Here is a 22,635-nt window from a genome sequence, read left to right on the forward strand (position 1 = left end):
CTCAAAATGAGGTTTTGTGGAGAGGTGTGCCCCTGTGCAGTACCTCCCTTGGGTATCAAAACTGGAAATCACTTTAAAAACCATACAAAATAGATGCCACACACCAGAAGTCCCGTATATCGTGCCAAGCATAGCACAATGCTGTCAGGAGAGTGGTAGTTCTCTTGGGCAATGCCATTTTCATACCAGAAATCCTAAACTGACAACTTTCCACACTGTTGAAACTTAATTAGTTTTAGCTTAATAATGATGCTTTGTATTTCCTGCTTCACGCTCGAGCCCTGTTGCCTTCAAATCCTTACAGAGTGAAATATAATTGAAGGCTGAGAGTTTCTTGATCTTCTTGAGAAACAATGATCTCATTAGGCTGCAAGGCTTTGCATGAACCAGAACAGTTCAAGCCTCAGGGGTGGTAAACCAATTAATCACCAAGAAAATTCACTCAACCTGTTCACAGTCTGGGTAGAAAGGGCATGGGCATATAGGAACTGCAGGTACTTTCTGGCATTGCCAGAAGACTTATGCAAGCTCACACAACAACTGAGATATATTTTGATTTAAAAAAATAAGGTCGGGGAGACTGACATATTCAAAATCCCAGAGCTAACACTTATCCAGAATATTAACAAAAGGCATTGTCATCTTGTGCTTCCCAGGACCAAACTCTATGCTTAAGCTGGTTAAGGAGTACTAAAGAAATCTCAGACATGGAACAGGTTGTAGCTCAGTTTAGATACTCCCCAAATTAAACAGACTCTATGTCCCAACTCAGAGTTTCTCATTCATGAAATATCCTGGTTTTCATTTAATCAATTAAAACTTTTTTACAAGTACAAAATGTTTGTTCAAGAGGTACAGCTATGGCAGGCAGAGTTTACTCCGCATTTACTAGGAACAATCAGTCCAGTGGAAAGAGGGCCCCGTATTTAAAGGGAAAAGTGAAATGTGTATAAATATTATGAAATCTGGTCTGTTTCTCAAAGTTTAAGTTCAGGGTTTCATGATAAATTCATTCAGGTACTAAGTTAGCAGAAAAAAATCCTCCACTTCAAAACTACGCATGAGTCACATGCATTAAAGAAGTGCTTTTGTATTACAGTTCTATGATCCTACAAAAATGCCCCCATAAAAGTGCCCCAGACTTTGAAAATATGGTTACCTTGCCCAGAGTTCCTTAGATCAGTGTTGGGCCTTAGATAATATGTTACTTGTAACACACAAGAAAAAAGACAAACATTGACTTGAAGCTAAAACCACAGGAGAAAGACTGGAATCTTTTCACTTTTATAATAAATAAACAACACCTGCATATTGATCTAAATTAGGGCTGTCAAGCAATTAAAAAAAATCGCAATTAATTGTGCTGTTCAACAATAATAGAATACCATTTATTTAAATATTTTTGGATGTTTTCTGCATTTTCAAATATATTGATTTCGGTGACAATACAGAATCCAAAATGTACACTGCTCACTTTCTATTTATTTTTTATTACAAATATTTGCACTGTAAAAAACAAAAGAAATAATATATTTCAATTCCCCTAGTACAAGTATTGTAGTGCAATCTCTTTATCATGAAAGTTGAACTTACAAATGTAGAATTATGTACAAAAAAACTGCATTCAAAAATAAAACAATGTAAAATTTTAGAGCCTACAAGTCCACTCAGTCCTACTTCAGCCAATCAGTCAAACAAGTTTGGTTACAATTTGCAGGAGATAATGCTGCCCGCTTCTTGTTTACAGTGTCACCTGAAAGTGAGAACAGGCGTTCGCATGGCACTTTTGTAGCCGGTGTTGCAAGGTATTTACGTGCCAGATATGCAAAACATTCATATGCTCCTTCATGCTTCAACCACCATTCCAGAGGACATGCGTCCATGCTGATGATGGGCTCTGCTCAATAACGATCCAAAGCAGAGTGGACCAATACGTGTTCATTTTCATCATCTGAGTCAGATGCTACCAGCAGAAGGTTGATTTTCTTTTTTTGATGATTTGGGTTCTGTAGTTTCTGCATTGGAATATTTGCTCTTTTAAAGCTTCTGAAAGTAAGCTGCACACCTCATCCCTCTCAGATTTTGGACAGCCCTTCAGATTCTTAAACCTTGGGTTGAGTGCCGTAGCTATTTTTAGAAATCTCAAATTGGTACCTTCTTTTCATTTTGTCAAATCTGCTGTGAAAATGTTGTTAAAACGAACATGTGGTGGGTCATCATCCGAGACTGCTATAATGTGAAATATGACAGAATGCAGGTAAAACAGAACAGGAGACATACAATTCTCCCCCAAGCAGTTCAGTCACAAATTTAATTAACACATTATTTTTTTAATGAGCATCATCAGCATGGAAACATGTCCTGTGGAATGGTGGTAGAAGCATGAAGGGGCATACCAATGTTTAGCATATCTGGCACGTAAATACTTTGCAATGCTGGCTACAAAAGTGCCATGAGAATGCCTGTTCTCACTTTCAGGTGACATTGTAAATAAGAAGCAGGCAACAGTATCTCCTGTAAATGTAAACAAACTTGTTTGTCTTACCGATTGGCTGAACAAGAAGTAGGACTGAGTGGACTTGTAGGCTCTAAAGTTTTACATTGTTTTGTTTTTGAGTGCAGTTATGTAACCAAAAAAAATCTACATTTGTAAGTTACACTTTCACGATAAAGAGATTACACTATAGTACTTGTATGAGGTGAATTGAAAAATACTATTTCTTTTACCTTTTTTACAGTGCAAATATTTGTAATAAAAATAATATAAAGTGAGCACTGTATGCTTTGTACTCTGTTGCAATAGAAATCAATATATTTGAAAATTTAGAAAAACATCTGAAAATATTTAATACATTTCAATTGGTATTCTATTGTTTAACAGTGTGATTAATCGTAATTAATTTTTTTAATTGTGATTAATTTTTTTGAGTTAATTGCATGAGTTAACTGTGATTAATTGACAGCACAATCTGAATATAAAAATACTGCACCCATGTTGCTTACCTTTGTATAAAAATGCTGTACCTGCTACGTGTGGAGATAGCAACATATACTCATTGCCCAAATACCTGTATATGTGCATGTGTGTAATAGAGCTATAGCAAGTACTGTGCACGTTCTCATGCAGAACAACAGTAAGTACCTCTGTTATCTGTATACAACACTGCTGCAGCTAAGCCCTGCATGCCTTCCTGTGTAATTGATTGCAAATATCCCTAACAACCACAGTGATAATTAAAGTCAGGCAACTTTTACAGTCTCTGTAATGCATCTCTGTGCCTGCCTGAAAACCTTTTGGTTTCCTTCCTGGAGTCCCTCCCAAAGGCTGAAAATGGAGCATCTTTTCCCATGATTCATTATGGGAGTTCCACTCTGGTGTGTCCTTTCACACTTACCCAGGCATGGATGACAGGCTCCTTCATTCAGTCACATCAGTAGCTGGCTTAAAAACCTCTAGCCGCTAAGTATGTCACAGCTGGAGAAGAGGCATGTCCTGGGAGCAGTAAGTGCTGTCATTGATAATTTGTGGGGCTCTCCAGACAGCACACGATTAAAAAAAATTCCAAGTTATTCTCTTTCCCCTACCAGGTTTTTGAACATTGGATTTAAAGTCTGCTTCATGAAACTCTCCATGGGGATGTGAAAGAGAATTTGTAGTCTATATGAATAAAACATGCAATATTTAGTTACCAAATGGTCTCATGATTCATCAAGTGTCCTAAAACATTAAAAAAACTAATTCAAACTGTCAGCTGGGAACATTTGCTTACGGAGAAAAGACCCTAAAGGAACTTAAAGGGCAAGAGAAAACTCTTCAAAGCTGAGACACCAACCAACAAAACTCACAAATCTGAACCTTTACTTTAAATTCTTTGGGGGCAGTTACAGCCTTTACCTAAATCTTTATAAGCGCCTAGCAACGGGGCCCTGATCCTGACTGGTGACTTTAGGTATTACCTCAATACAAACTAGAACTAAGACCATTAACATAACTCACCTCAAAACTTAACCCCAATTTTTTTTCGGAGGTGGTGGGGGGTCCAACAGCTAGGGATTAGAGATTAGGCCTGATTTAAACACACCCATATTTCCCCCCAGGATTTTGAACCCAGATCCAAAGTTTTACATCTTGTGTCTCCATCTCCAGGATGCCACTTCTCATCCTGGTTTGACAACTGTTTTTCCTACCAGAGCTGAGTGAACCTCCTGCAATATTTCTGTTGGCCTTTTAGGAGAGGAGAAAATGAATAAAGGCGACTGCGGTAAATAGCTGAACTGAGCCCGAGGAACCAGATGCAGCTTTGGGCCTGGTAACTCTTGTGACCCCCTCCAGTTGATCTTGCCTGAAGAAGCTTCGTGCATATGGGGTTGCTAAAGTGGGCCAGGCTGATTCATTTTATGTTTCAGCTGCCAGGACGTGAAATGACTTCCAGGAAGGTACTCGGCCCACAAAAGGCTTATCCTCAAGCTACTGCTGCTGATTTACGAAGATGGGGAGCCGGCAGACAGCTCAGTGGGCAGAAGCAGGGCTCTATGCTGCAATGTGGGAGACCGGTTTTGTTTCTGGATCTGGCCCGAGGTTGGGCCAGGAGAGCTGTGGGGGTCCCTCCCAGCCCTAGGCTAGAGGGGGAAGAAGCAGCCCTGTCACTCCTTTGTGATAGCCTGATGGCTGATTTAAGGGGTGCACAAATGGGTTCCTGAGGTAATTTCTCTCTAGTCCTCCTCAGTCTGAGTATAGCAAGTGTAACGGGGGAGCCCCAGAAATGGTGAGTAAGCACAGGGTCGATGGGGACTGATTGTTTCATGGCTGTACTGTCCTCTGGGTTTCTGTGCCTTGGGGAGAGCCAACAGCTGCAGGGGGCACCTACACTGAACACTGTCCCAACATTCTCCACAGGAGTTTGACCTGGAAGATATCTCGCTTCTGAGGGTGACCAGGGAAGCAAGGGAGGGTCTTCTCCTAAAATGTGGCTTCTGCCCTGGCCCATATGCAGTTTGCCTGTGTGCAGCAATGGTCCCCCCTCCTCGCCCAAAGAGCCCATACCTAAAAACTTCCTTCCTGGAAAGAAAGCCGCTTACCAGGAACCTCCTCTGTTTGTCCTTTCCCAAGCACCAGATGCTGCAACTGGCTGCCTTCCTCCTGGCCCGAGAAGAGCTCCTGGCTGCATGCATCTAGGGATTTCGGGGTGACTCCCCCGGCCTCAGCACCATTGCTCATGCTTTCCTCCTCCTTCTTGCTGTGCTGGGCTCGGAAGTGGCCATGGTGGTTGTTGCAGTGGAGGTGGGATCGCCCCCAAGTATCGCGTCCAGCTCTTTGTAGAATTTGCAGGTTGTGGGGGCAGCACCAGAGCGGCCGTTTGCCTCGCGGGCTTTGCGGTAGGCACTCCGCAGCTCCTTCACTTCAACCCGACACTGCACCGCATCCCGGTCATGGCCCCTGTCTGTCATGGCAGAAGGTATCATAATTCCTATGGCTGGAGCACAGCTGGGACTGCTCAGCTTCCTTCCCTCAAACACTGATGAGGTCCAGCACCTTGCCATTGCTCCATACTGGGGATCGCCTGGCGCGTGGAGGCATGGCCACCTGGAAAGATGTGCTGAGAGCTCTCCATGCCTGGCTGAGCAAACAGGAAGGGGATTTTCAAAATTCCCAGAGAATTTAAAGGGCAGGTCTGATGCTTGGTCACCTGAGGACAGGGCAGCAGAGTTCAAAAGTGATGACCAGAGTGGCTAGAACAGGCATTGTGGGACACTTCCGGAGGCCAATCAGAGCGCATTAGGTGTCCACACTGGCGCCACAGCGCTCCAGTGAGAGCGCAACAAGAGTTGTTTTTCTTGGGGAGGTGGAGTACCAGGAGTGGAGTCAGAGTGCTCTACGTGCCTTGCCAGTGTGGACGGGGAGTGATGTAGAGCGCTCTTGGTGGCTTTATTGTGCTATAACACGCAAGTGTAGCCAAGGCCTTAGAGAAGAGGTGGTCAAAGACTGAATAATCATGGAGGGTGAACCCCCAAAAGAGGGATAAGTTAAAATGGATGTACCTGGCCAAACTTGCAGCTGCTGATGGTCATGCAGCACCTGATGTAGGAATACAAAGGTCAGTTTCACTCTGGTACCTTTCGGGAGCCCTGAATTCATTTGAAAGCATTTCTGAATTAAATTCATTTGCATGTGAATAACAAAAAGTCCTTGCAGGATATATTGGCAAGATGTTCTGGGAGAGAGCCCTGATATACCACATCTGGGCAGATGATAGTAATCGGAGTCATTTTGGTTTTGAGCTACCAGGATATAAAATGACTAAGTAGAACAGCGGACTGTACCAGCCTTGGGTGCTGTGCTAGGCATGGCTTGGGCTCCATGCTGGCATGGATCTACAGAGTGATAAACCAGCACAAGTCAGTGAGCTGGTGGGTGCGCATCCCAGGGTCATGTTCCTGGCACTGAAGCAAATGCTGAACTGCTGTTATTCCTCAGCTTTTAATGTTATTTAACAAAGCAGTTTTATTAAATATGTGTAAAATGTTGAATAACAACAAACCATCCAATTTACATTTGTTTTGTTCGTTTTTGCAAGGCAGTGAAGTGAGAAGCCTGCATGATAAGAAAATGCCATAGGTCTTAAAATCCAACAGTGCCAGACTAAAAAGCAAAAGAACAGTGGCAAGTGTAAATAGCCGATATCCCATAACTTACAAGTTTATGAGACGTTACAACAGTGCCTGGAGCCTGTCAGTGCTGTTGCAGCAATTCTGTTAGGTAAACACCTCTTTTCCTGGCATTAGATCTTGGACATAAAAGTTCCCTTCAGGCTGCTCTTGGACACAATGCGTCAGCCTAGAAGTATGCACCACTTATTTCTTTTACAGATTTGAAAGCAGAGAGATGCTTAGCTAGTTAGGTCACATCATCTGCTTAGGCACTTTTGAAAATCTCTCTAGGCACCTACCTACCTGTCGCTTTAGGCACCTAAATATCTTTGAAAATCCAGCCCCAAGGCTTTGTCTACTACTAAAGTCACACTGGTTTAACTTAAAGTGTGATTTGAAACTTGTTTAGTTAAATTGGTGCAACCTTGTGCACGGATCCTCTTAACCTGCCTTGTTTCGGTTTAGCTTCCACCTGTGGGTTTGCATCAGTTTCAAGTTTTTAAATGGATTTGGGTTAAACTGGTGCCACTTCTGTATGTAGACAAGCTCTAAATGTTGTTTGTAATATTGGCAATGTGAGCACAGACAGACTCTTGTATCCTCAGCTCCCACTGAAGTTGAATTAGTCGAGGGTGCTCGGCGCTTTGCAGAATCAGGCCCATACTCCTCTGTGACATTATAATTTACACAGCATCTAACTGTACAGAGGATTCCCTTCAGGAGGGGAGCAAGCAGCAGGAGAAGAGGATGCTCTGTTTCTGGAAGTGTGTGTGTGTGTGTGTGTGTGTGCGCGCGTGTGTGCAAAGAGCTAGGGAAGAGGCTTATGGAAGAATAGAGGCTGGAGGTGGCTCTTGGTGTTTCCTGAGAGCTCCTTGTCAAAGTCATGCAACCAAGTTGATGGGAGGTGTAGGGCTCATTTCAAGCTGAGGGTGGCAGGATGTGCTCTGAACATTTTGGGTGGTTTAGATAAAAATATGGTGGGTTGGCCTTGCTCACAGATACGTGCTCACACATGGCTGCAAGCTTTTAAAGTCAGCTACTGCACTGGGCCTAATGGTGATCTCACTAGAGCAACATCCAGCCCTGAAAGTGCTGAGGGAGCTACGCTGTGACATTGCTCAGGTTCTTTAAACCACATAGGACACTCAGGTGCAAGCTAGTTCCTGGCTCTCTACTTCAGAACTTCCCCCAGACTTACCTCTGCAGCATGTTCTTTTTCTGGTCTCTTCTTATACTGGCCTCTTCACTGTAGTATCTGAACGTCTCCTGGTCATGCACTGAACGAGATGACTGACCTCTGTCATGTGCATCTTGTCCTTTTGCTTAGCCTTTCCCTAGGGGAAAATTTTGTGTGGAGTGGTGTGTTTCCTTTTGGTAGAGTTTTTAGTCTCATTTACTTTGTTTATGTATTCACTGGTGTGTGCTTATTTCAGAGAAGGCAGAATGAAGAAAGCGCTTTGTACTTGGAGTGGAAGGTGGTGAGGTTTGTGATGGTCCTTTGCTCCTGAAGGAGTTCGTTCCACAGTCTCAGACTGGTCTCCATGAAAGATCTGTCTCCTGCACAGACAAAGTTTTGTCCTATGACCCAAGGACCTGCTAATGCCAACTGGCAGAGCACATGGGGGCATATGGGTTACAGGGATCCCGGGTGTCTGGTATCTACATTCTGGTAGCAGAGTGTCATGTAAGATTTCTACTGAAAGCCTGTGTCACCCAGCTCATCATAACTTTTGTGAAATGGATGTGCAGATAATAGGTAAGGAGATGTGTATATGTACTGGAAACTGTTCCTAAGGCCTGGAAGAGAAAGGCAGGTTAGCCAGAGGTTCAGTCAGGTTCCACCACACAGAAGATGGAAGTCACTCATTTCTCTGTTGACCACTGTGTACTGTGTGTCTTACAACGAGAGTCTATTAGTATACTGAGTCAAATGCTAATGAAGAGCTTGTGGGGACTTCAAAAGGCAAATTAACCGGAATAGGTAAATCGTGGGGAGGCACCCTGTTTTCAAGTGAAGTCAAAGGGCTGAGCTGCTACATCTGGGGTGCAGAAAGATGCTCTGGCATCCTTCTTTGCGGGAGGCAAGCTGCCAGTGGGCTTGGCCTCATAAAAGAGGGCTCTCAGCTGTCCTGGTTGAAAAACAGAGAGAGAGAGAGAGAGAGAGAGAGAGAGAGACTTTGGGGAGAATCAGTACCTTGTAGGCAAGAGGGCATCTCGTCAGTTGAGGTTAGGCTCTAGAATGCATGTTATGATTTTGTTTTATATGTAACCCTTTGCTAGCATACGAATCTCTAGTCTTTGTTAACTAAGCTCAGATGTGCTGTCTCTATAAACAATTCTAAGCTCTGTGTGTTAAGCGGAGCTGGTGGCTAAGGTGTAATGCGTAAGCTGGCAGGGGTGCTGGAATAATTTGTATAGTGGGGGTGCTGAGAGCCGTTGAACCAAACTGTACACTCTGTACATGATAGAAACCACTTCAAGGCAGGGGATGTGGCAGCACCTCCAGCACCCCTTGTTCCAGCTCCTATGTAAGCTGGTGTTACTGTTGCTGGTTATTCCATGAGTGTCCAGTGGAGCAGGGTCCGTGTGCCGCAGGGTGACGTTTGGAGAACTCGGGAGACGGAGGGTGCCTGTCTCTAGCCTGCATGAGGGACAGCAGAGCCCACATGGGCTGAAAGTGCTTGTGGGGAGTGTTTATGTTGCCTTCAGTTGGGAGAGTCAGGGAGCTGACTTCCAGCGGGTGCAGACAAGGCTCCCACATGCAAGGGCAGTTGGTAACAAAAGGCCTCACAACTCTACCCCAGGAAACATCTCACCCCCTCCTGTGCCTGTCCCAGCACTCTCGCCTTTCTCTTCCCATTGCAACATTATCAGGAGTCAGCAGATGGCGCTAGTTGTGTTACTCTGAATCAGGGCTGGTCAAGTATTTCCTGTTGTAACTTTTTTCGGATGGAAAATAGGATTTTTGATTGTACAGAAAGTGTCTGTTTCACTGAAAAAAATCTCAAGTCTTTTTTCAGAAACCTGAAACTGGAATTTTTTTTCCGCTTTTGGCTGAATTGTTTTCATTTTTGAGCTGTTTTTAGATGAAAATATTTCTGTTTTTGTTTGCCAAAAACAGAAAAATGTCTTTTTTTAATGAAAAGTTGAAATTTTCAATGGGAAGAAAAGTCAGACTTTCCCATGGGGAAATTAAAAATTGAGAACTGGCCTCTAGAAGATTGAAGTCATCATTGGCCACCCCTGGCTGGCCCTTTTTGGTCAGTAGCCTACCTGGAGACAAAGTCCCCACACATGGAGTACTGAAGATTGGACTTGAGGTCAGAAGGGGTCACTGCCTGCTGGCAGACATATGGTTGCCCACAGTTAACCTGGCTTCACCTGATCAGTAATAAAGCTGTGGAGCTCTTAGATGCCTGGAATAAAGGCGTGCAGAGTGATCATGTACATTCGGTGCAACAGATTTCCACTGTCTAAGCGAGTTGTTGCTTGTTATTGAAAAAATTCCCACCAGCTCTAATCTGAATATATAGGCGTTAGATCTTGGAGAAATGTCTGTCTCCTATGGTGGAGTTTGTTTCAGAAGCTGAACATATCAACAGTAAAGTCCATTGTGTCTGCCTGTGTCTCTACATGAATAAGAATAATTTTCTAAGGGGTAGTTGTTGCTTGTAAATTATGCTCACAGAAGTAAACAAAAAAGTACATGGTGTCAAACAATATTCAAAACACTTCTTTCCCCATTGCTCCTCCATTCTTCCCTCAATGAACTCTTACATCACCACTGCTTTAATGCAGTTCAAGTGAATAGCGCACTGGACTGGGACTCAGGAGACCTATGTTCTATTGTTGTCTCTGCCATTGGCCTGCTGGGTGACCTTGGCTAAGTCACTTCACCCCTCTGTACCTCAGTTTCCCCATCTGTAATGGGGAATAATGTTACTGACCTTCTTTGTAGAACACTTTGATATCTACTGATAAAAAGCTCTATATAAGAGCTAGGAATAATAATAATTATCCAATAGACTCTCAGACTCTCAGCATTCCTTCTTGCTACTATGTTCCTGAATTATTTCAGACAATTTTGGAAAGGAGGGCAATAAATTGTTAAATTTCCCAAAAATAAGCATCTTGCTGCATATGTGAAAAATCCACCACTACTATAATTGAATTGCTTCAGCTGGTTTGTCCTTAATGACAGCACAGAGAGGGTATCTGATTGCGATGCACTGGTGATGCTGTCATGCTATGTGTTAGATAAGCAGAATCCGTATTACTGGTGTAATTTTCAGCAGGTACAAAGTAATTCATTAGGTAGGCTGAAAAACTTCACAGCGAGTGGAATGAACAATGATTCCAAATCCATTTGTACACCACGAAGCACAAACCCATTTAAATAAAATAATAACTGTATTGATTTTTAGATGAAACTTAAGACTGAATTACGCATTTACATCAGGACAGACACTGCTGCTCTTTTACACAAATTGCTGGTGCCTTCCCCCACCTGCATATTCTCAGTAGAATATGGAATTGATTTGTAACTATGTTGATGCTGCTGAATGATGAAATGTAAAAAGGTTGTATTAGCCTGGAAATAAGCACTGGGATGGGGTATGCCATGGCAATTTCACAGCTGGTTGGGATGAGGATTAGCAGTTCTATTGGAATGAAATTGAGTTTTTTCAGCTTTCACATATTTGGAAGCAGCCCACAGGGGAACAACGATTGGGTGAGGCCAGAGTGGATACAGGGTGGATGGGGAACCTGGGATATTCTTGTACAGAAAGAAATAGATCTGCTTTTGACTTAATCTTCATTCACTTCAGCTAGTCTGCTCTTGGCCTGTGTTTTTAGCTCATTAACATTAAATGGATCATTGCCAGGGGGATGTGGGGAGGAGGCCCGGGGGCAGGGAGATCTACAGAGAATAGTTGACATTGCAGTCAGAGCAGTGCAAGCATTGCTGTTCTTTTAGGGCCAGCTCCTCCAGTCATTATCCAGGCAAACAACTTCAATGGGGGTGTTATCGAAGCATAGAAATATAGGGCTGGAAGGGACCTCAAGAGATCAGCTAGTCCACCCCCCTTAGCTGAGACAGGATTAAGAGCCTAGACCATCCCTGACAAGTGTTTGTCCAACCTGTTCTTAAAACCCTCCCATGCTGGGGATGCCACAAGCTCCCTTTAGATAACCTCTTCCAGTGCTTAACTATCCCTACAGTCAGAAATTTTTTCCTAATATCCAGCCTGAATCTCCCTCGCTTCAAATTAAGCTGATTCCTTCTTGTCTTATCCTCAGTGGACATGGAGAATAATTAGTCGCTGTCCTCTGTATAATGGCATTTTACGTGTATGAAGACTGTTATAAGAGACTCCTATAAATCTAGGGCTTCAAGGCTCCTTGAGAAGTCATCAAGTCCAGCCCCTTGTGCGGAGGCAGGAACAAATTAACCAAGATCATCTATGACAGGTGTTTGTCCAACGTGCTCTTAAAAACCAACAATGACAGGGATTCCACAACTTCCCTTGGAAGCCTGTTCCAGAACTTCTGCGGGAGAACGGAGAATCCATGTTGAGCTACATTTCTGTCCCCACTCAGCCTTCTCTAAATGAAACACGCCCAAATGGTTCAACCTTTCCTCATGTTTTCTAAGCCTCTTATAATTTCCATTCCTCTCCTTTGGACTCTCTCCCAATTTGTCTTTCTTAAATTTTGGTGCCTCAAACACAGCACTCCAGCTAAGTACAGGGCTGAGAGGGGACATGCCTGGGTGTCAGAAGAGAACTGTAGCTCAACATGGATTCTCCATTCTCCATTGGAGGTTTTGGAAAGAACTGGGTCCAGTTCTGATCCATGGGGGCAGATGTAGTTTCTGGGATCACACATCTCTGGCGACTGTGCAATTTTTTTGCCCTTTATCTCTACCAAACTGCTTGTAAAATCACTGCTCCCTGCAGCATAGGTACCCTTCATGCGTGGTGCTAGCACAGGCTAATGGGGAGAGTTTGGGGGATTTTCATGTTTAAAATATTGGCAGCACTTCGCTGCATGGCCTTACCGCTCTGCTGAGTCTATTGTGTGTAACTGTAACAATTCTTCCCACTTAGGGTGAATGAATGGATTTGTGTCCTTGCTTTTATCTGGAGGGAGAATCCCAGATAGGCCTGAATCCAGCCACCCTGCCTTTGACCATGCTGTGCATAAACAAAGTCTGTCCTATGCTACACATTATACAGCACAACCCCTGGTTAGCAGGGTCAGGGCCGGCTCCAGGCCCCAGCGCGCCAAGCGCCCGCTTGGGGCGGCATTTTGCCGGCAGGGTGGCAGCCGGCTCCGGCGGACCTTCCGCAGTCATGCCTGCGGGAGGTCCGCCGGAGGCGCGGAACCAGTGGATCTCCCGCAGGCATGACTGCGGAGGGTCCGCTGGTCCCGCGGCTCGGGTGGACCTCCCGCAGGCATGCCTGCGGATGCTCCACCGGAGCCGCGGGACCAGCAGGCATGTCTGCCAGAGTTCCCCCAGAGCCGCGGGACCGGTGACCGCCAGAGCGCGCCCCACGGCGCGCCACCCTGCTTGGGGCGGCGGGATTCCTAGAGCTGCCCCTGAGCAGGGTGAGGAGTTGAGCAAAGGCTGGGGGTTTCTGAGATGTTAAACAAACTTTGTGAGTCCCAAACTCACTTTAAACACAATAACCTTTCAGCGGAGAGCAAAGACAACAAAAATCAAGCTCGCTTGCCTTTTCAACCTAACCCTGGTACAGTAAATAGTCTTAAAAACCTTCCCACACATACTGATCAAATATTAATAATCCATTCTGCGTTTGCCATAACGAGAATGAGAGGCAGCTGGAAAATGCCCAGGTCTTCACAATTTAGAGCATTAACCTTTGCGGATGGGAAAATTTAATTTCAATCTCCACTGGTGTGTATTGCACTATTTATTTCATTATAAATTGTATTAACTGCAGACCGGTTTCTGCAACCAGCTGCAGTAAATCCATTGGTTACCATTGGTTAGGTTGAGTCCATAGTGGGTTTAAAATGAAGCTGTTTCATGAAGAAGGTAAATTGTCTCTGCTGTCTGTTAAGCCATGCTTGCTACTTGCCCACTCAAATGCATACAAGCTGTTTGCCTTAGACAAAAAGCACCAACTCCCTACTCCCCCCCAGACAAAAGGGTCTCTGCATCATAGAAGAATAATTACAGATTGGACACAGAACCTTTCACCTTCAAAGATCCCAAAGCACGTCAGACGCTTCACACCCACTCTTTTGGCCCAATCCAGTTCCCATTGAAATCAATTGCAAAACTTCCAGTACAGGGAGCATGGGAAACTGGAGGATCCTGCTTTCTTCCAGCTTGTTTGTATTTCTGCAAGGACCATGTGTGAAGCTGTCCAGAGTAGCTCATGAGAGTGAGTGCCAACCTCAGGGCAGACTGTCAAGAAGCATCCCGGGTTTCTTCAGTGGGAGTCAGAAACACTTTACAGCAGGGTTGAATTTGGGCCACTGAGGGTATGTCTACACAGCAGTTTAAGACTGGGTCTGAGCCTGGGCTCAAGCCAAAGCCCCTTGCATCCACACTGCAAGTGTGCTAACCTAGGGTTCCGACCCAGTGTTCCAGGACCCTGCAGGGCTGGAAGGTCCAAGCCCGGGTTAAGCTGGGACCTAGCATCCGAGCCCTATTGGCTGCTTGCCTGTGTACACACAGCCCCGGCTTGACTGGGGTCCCAGAAGTCTTCCGGTGGTATCCCAGAGTTCCTGGCAGCAGAGTAGCAGTGTTGGAGGCAGCCAGCACAGTGGCCCAGAAGTGCCATTACTGCCTGGTGGAGTGCGCTCCCCTTCCTGCCCTCCCATGGGGGTGGCAGCTCTGGTTCTTCTTCGCTACTGTGCAGCACTTGCCTGGAGCAGGAAGCAAAGTTGCAAGGCAGGAGGCGGCTCCTGGCTGCCGGGAGGTTGGGCAGCACTTGGTCCCCGCTCTACTCTTGGTCCCTTGCTCCCAGGTTCCCCACCCTTCCCAGGGGCTGCATGTGCAGGGGGGCTCAGGCTGCATCCACTGTCAGAGTGGGTGAGTGGGAACCAGCCCCAAAACTTTCCCACGGTGGCAGCAACACCTCCGCTTTGCTCTCTGTCCCTTGCTCCTCCAGCCCTCCCAGAGGCTGCATATGCAGGGAGCTGCCTCTACAGTCAGGGATTGTTTGAATTGGTTTCTTCTTGGTCTCCTGTAAACTGATGCCACTGAGGAGTCAGTTAAAGGGACCTATTAGAATCCCACATGTAACAGGGAGACCACATGTCCCGGTTTGCCTGGGACAATCCCCTTTTTAAGCCCTGTCCTGGACATCCTGACTTTTTTGGCAAAACTGGACATTTGTCCCAGTTGCTCTTGCCAAAAAGGGGAAGTGTGCCCTCCCCAGGGGTGGGTGGAGACACATTCAAGGGGGTGAGTGGAGTCACCGAGCAGCGGGGCTTGGGCTGTCAGCCCCAGACCGGGGCAGAGGGGCTCGGGCAAGTCGCAATGTCAGAGGGCAGGGGCCAGCCCCGCACGATGTCCCGTTTTCATTTTGGAAAATGTGGTCACCTTAATGTGTAAGAAAGGCCACACCATAGCGGTATCTGATGGGAATCTGGGACCAAAACAACTAAAGCTGCAGGAGACTTTACCCAGCAAGGAAATAAAATCCTAATCTGTCCTGATTTGAGTCCTGTCACACAGTGATATAAAGAGTTTGTGTCATTCAAGAGAGACTTTGGTAGAGTAAAACTGGATAAGTTTATGGAGGGGATGGTATGATAGGATAACGGGTTTAGTCAATAGGTCAATAACGTGCCACACTGGTAATTAGTACAAAGGGTCAATGTTGGGATATTGTTAGCCTTTTCCAGAGGGTCTGGCTGGAGAGTCTTGCCCACATGCTCGGAGTTCAGCTGATCGCCATATTTGGGGTCGGGAAGGAATTTTCCTCCAGGGTAGATTGGCAGTGGCCCTGGAGGTTTTTCGCCTTCCTCCGAAGCATGGGGCAGGGGTCGCTTACTGGTGGATTATCTGCTACTTGAAGTCTTTAAATCATGATTTGGAGCATTCAACAGCAGAGTCAAGGGAGAGAATTAGTTCAGGAGTGGGTGGATCGGCTTATGTGGCCTGCATCTTGCAGGAGGTCAGACTAGATGATCATAGTGGTCCCTTCTGATCTTGAATTCTATGATTCTATGATTCTATGAGTAAAACTGGAATTATTTATGCTGTGGAAAGCCCTGTGTCATTCATAAGAAACAGTTTGTACCTTCTGGGATGCTAATTTTGCTCAGCCTTTGTTCTAACCAATCTATAAAGCTGATGGAGACTGTTCCCTAAGGCGTGGGCTGCAGCAGGAAAAATGTAAATGGCTTTGCTCGCTGATGCAGCTGCACCAATAGGACTGCTGATGGGGTCAGCTGTAGCATAGGCCAGGCGCAGGTCTGGGGAGGGTTAGCCAGCATGCTGGTGAAGTCTCTGCTACCACTAGAAGCATCAACACTGCTTGCCTGGCGCAGGGAGAAAAGTTGCAAGGCGGGAGGTGGCTCCTGGGTGCCAGGATGTTGGGGATCTTCCCTCCCCAGGTCAGGCTGAGCCAGGAGCTCTGCTGCTCCCCCTCCCTGCAGGGCAGCGCTTGCTCCCTGCTCTGCTCTCTGGCTCTTGCTCCCCCAACCTTCCCAGGGGCTGCGTGTGCAGAGGTGCCCGGGTTGCCTGCACTGTCAGGGTGGTGAGTGAGAGCCAGCCCCAAAACTTCCCCGCAGCCTCCCGGGGGCAAGGCTCAGGGATCCCTGGTGGTGCTGGAGCACCCTGCACCTCACCCCTGGGGATTCCCTTCACCAGTCCGCAGCCGGCAGCAGCCAGGGTGTGTGTGTTTTCCTCTGAAACCTGAAACATTTTACATCAGACTTCAAAACAGACAGACAGACAAATAAACAAACAAACACACAAGCAAACAAAACACCTGCATTTTCAAAATTAAGAGTTGCAAAGTTTCATTTGAATAATTTGACAGCCTGGCGGCTGAGGTCTGAATTATCCTCAGAACGGCTGCACACAGGCATTTTCCTGCCAATGTGACTCAGCCTACAGGTGGAGAGCCCAATTCTCGGATTAGATGATAGTTCAGTATAAAGCGGTCTCAAACTGCCGTCATTCTACTAAAACAGCCACCAAAGGAACTAATTATGCACTTTATGTACTCGCGTGCTCCTTATGGGCATGAGTCCCATCATTAGCACTGCCACAGGAAACAGGGAGGGCAGTAGAGTTTTCCCACAGTGCACCATGCTCCTAGGGCTAGAGTGTTGATGGGGGGTGTGGGGCGCTAGGCACTCTGGGATAGGGTTACTTTGACTCTGGTTTGTGCACTGAAGTATAGATCAGAAAATTCTGAACCTAGGGTTAAAATGCAATGTAGATATTCAAGCCCAGGGTTCCCTGACACAGGCCAGCTGACTCAAGTCCCACTAACCCCCCCCAAGCTTACATTGCTGTGTAGCTATAGCCAGGGAATGTGCTGTATTCTATAATTTATTTATGTGAAATTACTGCACAATATTCTCAGTATCAGTGGCAGCATTAGGGATGCTGGTGGTTGTGGTTGTATTGTGATTGGCTGCGTTATTCGTATTTGTAGTTTAGTAAATCCAGTCAGTAAAGTAAGCACAATACACTCACGACGTCTGGTCATTAGAATGTGAAGTCCTAAGCATTGGTAAAAGTCACCACTTTTAGCAGCTGAAATCATATTTTCCTAGTATTTTATGAAACTTAACAACAATTAAAGGGGTTATGCAGAATTTGATCCCAAATATGCTGTTGATGAGTTTAACTCATACTTCGTGTACTGATATTAACCATTACTAATGCATCCAAAAAGAGGAATACGAGGCAATGATATGTTGAATGTCTCAGACCAAATAGGTCAGGGATATTGAAGCAATAATGACTGGCTTTTTTCTGTTTGTACAGCACCTAGCACAATGGGGCACTGGTCCATGACTAGAGCTCCCAGGTGCTACGGCAATGCAAATAATAATCATGAGAAGGGGTAGCAACATTCCTATTGTCCCAGCACCCAGAGAGTTGTGTGAGACACAAGGACTTGGGAATTGGAACTATTTCTGTTACTGAAAATAAAATGTGAAGTGACACATGGCAGAGGCAGCAGGGACACTGTCTGGAAATAATCAAAAACTTGAAATGTAACGGCTTGACTGTGAATAGCAGCGATTTCCTGACATTAAACTCAGCCAGTTGTGAGGGGCATCACCAAGGGGTGAGGAGACCTTTTTAAGTCTGCAGTCTGAGATTGAATCCATGCAACAAATCACAACATCTTTGTCTGGCCCAATACAAATGGGATTAATGGTGCTGGAAGCAACCTGTTGCGCGCACAGGGCTGGCTCAAGAGGTTTTGTTGCCCTGGGTGACTGTTTTGCAGCAGAACCAGCCCTTGGGCAACAAATCCAGCTTTGGAGGGCTGAGGGATATTTGCCAAGTATCGGGGGTAGCCGTGTTAGTCCGCATCCTCAAAAACAACGAGGAGTCCGGTGTCACCTTAAAGACTAACAGATGTATTTGGGCATAAGCTTTCGTGGGTAAAACCCCCACTTCTTCTGTTAGTCTTTAAGGTGCCACCGGACTCCTCGTTGGTTTTTGAGGGATATCTGGGTTTTTTGACACTAATGAGAGATTAAAATATATTAGAAGGGGTTGGCAGTGTCCTCTAGGGCCTTCCTCCTTTTGGGGCTTTGCACTAGGACTTAAACCTCTGAAAGAACTCAAATGTGAAGTTGCGGAACTATTAACTAAGGTTTGTAACCTGTCCTTTAAATCGGCTTCGGTACCCAATGACTGGAAGTTAGCTAATGTAACGCCAATATTTAAAAAGGGCTCTAGAGGTGATCCTGGCAATTACAGACTGGTAAGTCTAACGTCGGTACTGGGCAAATTAGTTGAAACAATAGTAAAGAATAAAATTGTCAGACACATAGAAAAACATAAACTCTTGAGCAATAATCAACATGGTTTCTGTAAAGGGAAATCGTGTCTTACTAATCTATTAGAGTTCTTTGAAGGGGTCAACAAACATGTGGACAAGGGGGATCCGGTGGACATAGTGTACTTAGATTTCCAGAAAGCCTTTGACAAGGTCCCTCACCAAAGGCTTTTACGTAAATTAAGCTGTCATGGGATAAAAGGAAAGGTCCTTTCATGGATTGAGAACTGGTTAAAGGACAGGGAACAAAGGGTAGGAATTAATGGTAAATTCTCAGAATGGAGAGGGGTAACTAGTGGTGTTCCCCAAGGGTCAGTCCTAGGACCAATCCTATTCAATTTATTCATAAATGATCTGGAGAAAGGGGTAAACAGTGAGTGGCAAAGTTTGCAGATGATACTAAACTACTCAAGATAGTTAAGACCAAAGCAGATTGTGAAGAACTTCAAAAAGATCTCACAAAACTAAGTGATTGGGCAACAAAATGGCAAATGAAATTTAATGTGGATAAATGTAAAGTAATGCACATTGGAAAAAATAACCCCAACTATACATACAACATGATGGGGGCTAATTTAGCTACAACGAGTCAGGAAAAAGATCTTGGAGTTATCGTGGATAGTTCTCTGAAGATGTCCACGCAGTGTGCAGAGGCGGTCAAAAAAGCAAACAGGATGTTAGGAATCATTAAAAAGGGGATAGAGAATAAGACTGAGAATATATTATTGCCCTTATATAAATCCATGGTACGCCCACATCTCGAATACTGTGTACAAATGTGGTCTCCTCACCTCAAAAAAGATATTCTAGCACTAGAAAAGGTTCAGAAAAGAGCAACTAAAATGATTAGGGGTTTAGAGAGGGTCCCATATGAGGAAAGATTAAAGAGGCTAGGACTCTTCAGTTTGGAAAAGAGAAGACTAAGGGGGGACATGATAGAGGTATATAAAATCATGAGTGATGTTGAGAAAGTGGATAAGGAAAAGTTATTTACTTATTTCCATAATACAAGAACTAGGGGTCACCAAATGAAATTAATAGGCAGCAGGTTTAAAACAAATAAAAGGAAGTTCTTCTTCACGCAGCGCACAGTCAACTTGTGGAACTCCTTACCTGAGGAGGTTGTGAAGGCTAGGACTATAACAATGTTTAAAAGGGGACTGGATAAATTCATGGTGGCTAAGTCCATAAATGGCTATTAGCCGGGATGGGTAAGAATGGTGTCCCTAGCCTCTGTTCGTCAGAGGATGGAGATGGATGGCAGGAGAGAGATCACTTGATCATTGCCTGTTAGGTTCACTCCCTCAGGGGCACCTGGCATTGGCCACTGTCGGTAGACAGATACTGGGCTAGATGGACCTTTGGTCTGACCCGGTACGGCCTTTCTTATGTTCTTATGTTCTTAACACTGATGTCAAACACAATATGCAAACTGAATCATGAGGCTACTCAGGGGAATAAGACTAGGGGAAGCTGGGCTGGGTTTCTGTATTAATGTGTGTGCCTTGTGTTACAGCATGCAAATGTAACTCCACTCTTTCTTTCCAGGCCAGAATGAAGCATACTGGCAGGGCAGTGAGGGACTGGGGGACCCTTGCACCCCTGCTGTCCATTCAGTCCCAGTTCTGTGGATGGGGAATGTCACTCTGCAGGGAAGAATTTCTGGAAGAATGCACCATGAAACCAATGCTATACCTGAGATACATGGGTGATATTTTCATTCTCTGGACAGATGGCCTAAACTCCCTCATAGATTTCCACCACAACTTCAACAACCACCACACAGCCAACAAACTCTCATTAGAACACTCCCTACACCAGCATCAACTTCCTGGACCCCATGATCAGCTTCAACAGTGGAACCCTACAGACAACTGTGGAATCCTACAGATGATCCAACAGTTGAACCCTACAAGAAACGCACCGATCGCTACATGTACCTCCACAAATCCAGTAATCACCCCAGACACCAAGAAATCTGTTGTCTCTAGCCAAGCACTCAGATACCACAGAATATGCTCCAAGGAGAAAGTCTGGGATACACACCTTAACATACTTCAAACCGCCTTCACCAGAGAAGTAGATCGCATCATGCTTTGGACCATCCAAATACCCTGAGAGAACCTGTTTCAATACAGAACCCCCCCACATCCAGCAACCCTAGTTGTCACCTACCACTCCACATTGTAACCCATACGGAGTATCATTAAACAGTGACAATCCACCTTTGATGGGGACCATATCCTGAAAGAAGTTTTTCCTGAACCCCCTCTTCTGTCCTTCAAGCAACCTCCCATTATCACTAAGTTCATAATCAAAAGCAAGCTCACCACAGACCAGGACCCCCACACCATCTCAAAGAGGCACCAGACCCTGCGAGAACAACAGATGCAAAACCTGCAGACATATCTCCACTGCTATGATACTCAATACCCCCAACAAAACACCTTTCATGATCCATGGATCTTACGCATGCCTATCACTACATGTGGTGTACCTCATCCAGTGCATCAAATGCCCCAACACTATGTGGGTGAAACCAATCACTATGCTCTCAAATGAAGCCACACAGAAAAATGATAAAAGACAAAAATATCACCCATGGGTGAATACCTTTTTACAAAGCTATTACTCCATATCTGACCTCTCAGTCCTACTCCTCAAAGGAAACCTGTACAACGCCTTCAAAAAACGAGATGGGGAGCTTAAATTCATACCTCTGCTAGACACTAAAAATTATGCTTTCAACATAGACACTGGTTTTATGGCTCATTATAAGAATTTGTAATCTACTAAGCCTCCTCTGTCCTATGACTGCAGAGGTGTTAGTTGCCTACTTCATTTTAAGTGGTTTCTTGCAACATGTGTTAACTCCTTATGTTTAACAATCTGTCCCACCTTGTATTTAGCTGTGACACTCTGGTTACCTTTTTTCAGACCTGAAGAACAGTTCTGTGAAGCTTGAAAACTTGTCTCTTTCACCAACAGAAATTGGCCCAATAAAAGATATCACCTCACCCACCTTGTCACTTTTCAGGGCTGTATTTGGCACCTTTAACTTTAACTTGCCATTCTGTTCCCATGCATGCAAAGTGAACTGTTTATTCTAAAATAAAAATTATTTTAGTTTAAGAAAACAACAACAAGAAAGAACGAATGTAAAGGCTCGCTGAGAGAGCACAGTGTATGTGTCTGAGTATATGCTGCAGTAAATCTGAGACCAAAATGGCTGCTCTCTTTGCACAGTGGCAGATTTCTTGGAAAATCAAAGTACACAGGAACCAAAGGCATCACAGTTTCAAACTGCATACATCACTTTTGCTTAGGGCTAATTGCTGCCTGTCAAATCCCTCTAGAAGCAGGGTGACCAGACAGCAAATGTGAAAAATCAGGATGGGGTAGGGGGTAATAGGGGCCTATATAAGAAAAAGACCCCAAAATCGAGACTGTCCCTATAAAATTGGGACATCTGGTCAACCTATCTAGAAGTGCAGAGCCAAATTCACTCCACTGATTCACTGGAGTAATACTAGGGATGAATTAAGTGTGCAGAAGGCAGCAGAAACAGTTCAGCTCTGTTGTGCAGGGGAAGGAGACTGCAGAGGTACCACATGAGGACAGAAGAGAAGTTTGCATGGCTCCAGGGGGACTCCGGATCCAGTAGTGTAATGTGTGTGTGTGAGAGAGGATATGAGTAGTAGTGTTGCTTTTGATCTGTAGCAGGAAGCCAGGAAGGAGTGGCTGGGAAGGTTCCAGACAGAAGCTCTGCAGTGCAGCAGGGTGTGATGGTGAAGGAGATGCAGTAGCATAGAGATAATGCTGCTTTCTTTATTCTTGGTTAGAAGGAAGAATCACAGAGACTTGAGTCAGTTTCTCCGTATCACATGACTGAGGGATGTTAGGGAGTAGCCAGCAGATCTGTTACTATCAAGCTCTGTAGTGGGGAGTGTGCGTAATTGTGGTGGAAGCA

General features: G+C 45.1%; 1 long non-coding RNA gene across 2 annotated transcripts in view; it reads left to right on the forward strand.

Moving 5' to 3' along the window:
* LOC123346246 overlaps nt 1-21,579 on the forward strand; it is a 55,538-nt gene extending 33,959 nt beyond the window's left edge. For both annotated transcript variants that reach the window (XR_006572959.1, XR_006572958.1), the window contains exon 5: nt 20,214-21,579. This is a non-coding gene — a long non-coding RNA (uncharacterized LOC123346246). The remainder of the gene's footprint in view (nt 1-20,213) is intronic.
* Nucleotides 21,580-22,635: the final 1,056 nt, after the last annotated feature.

Source organism: Mauremys mutica, chromosome 12, assembly GCF_020497125.1.
Source record: "Mauremys mutica isolate MM-2020 ecotype Southern chromosome 12, ASM2049712v1, whole genome shotgun sequence".
Classification (NCBI taxonomy): Eukaryota; Metazoa; Chordata; order Testudines; family Geoemydidae; genus Mauremys; species Mauremys mutica.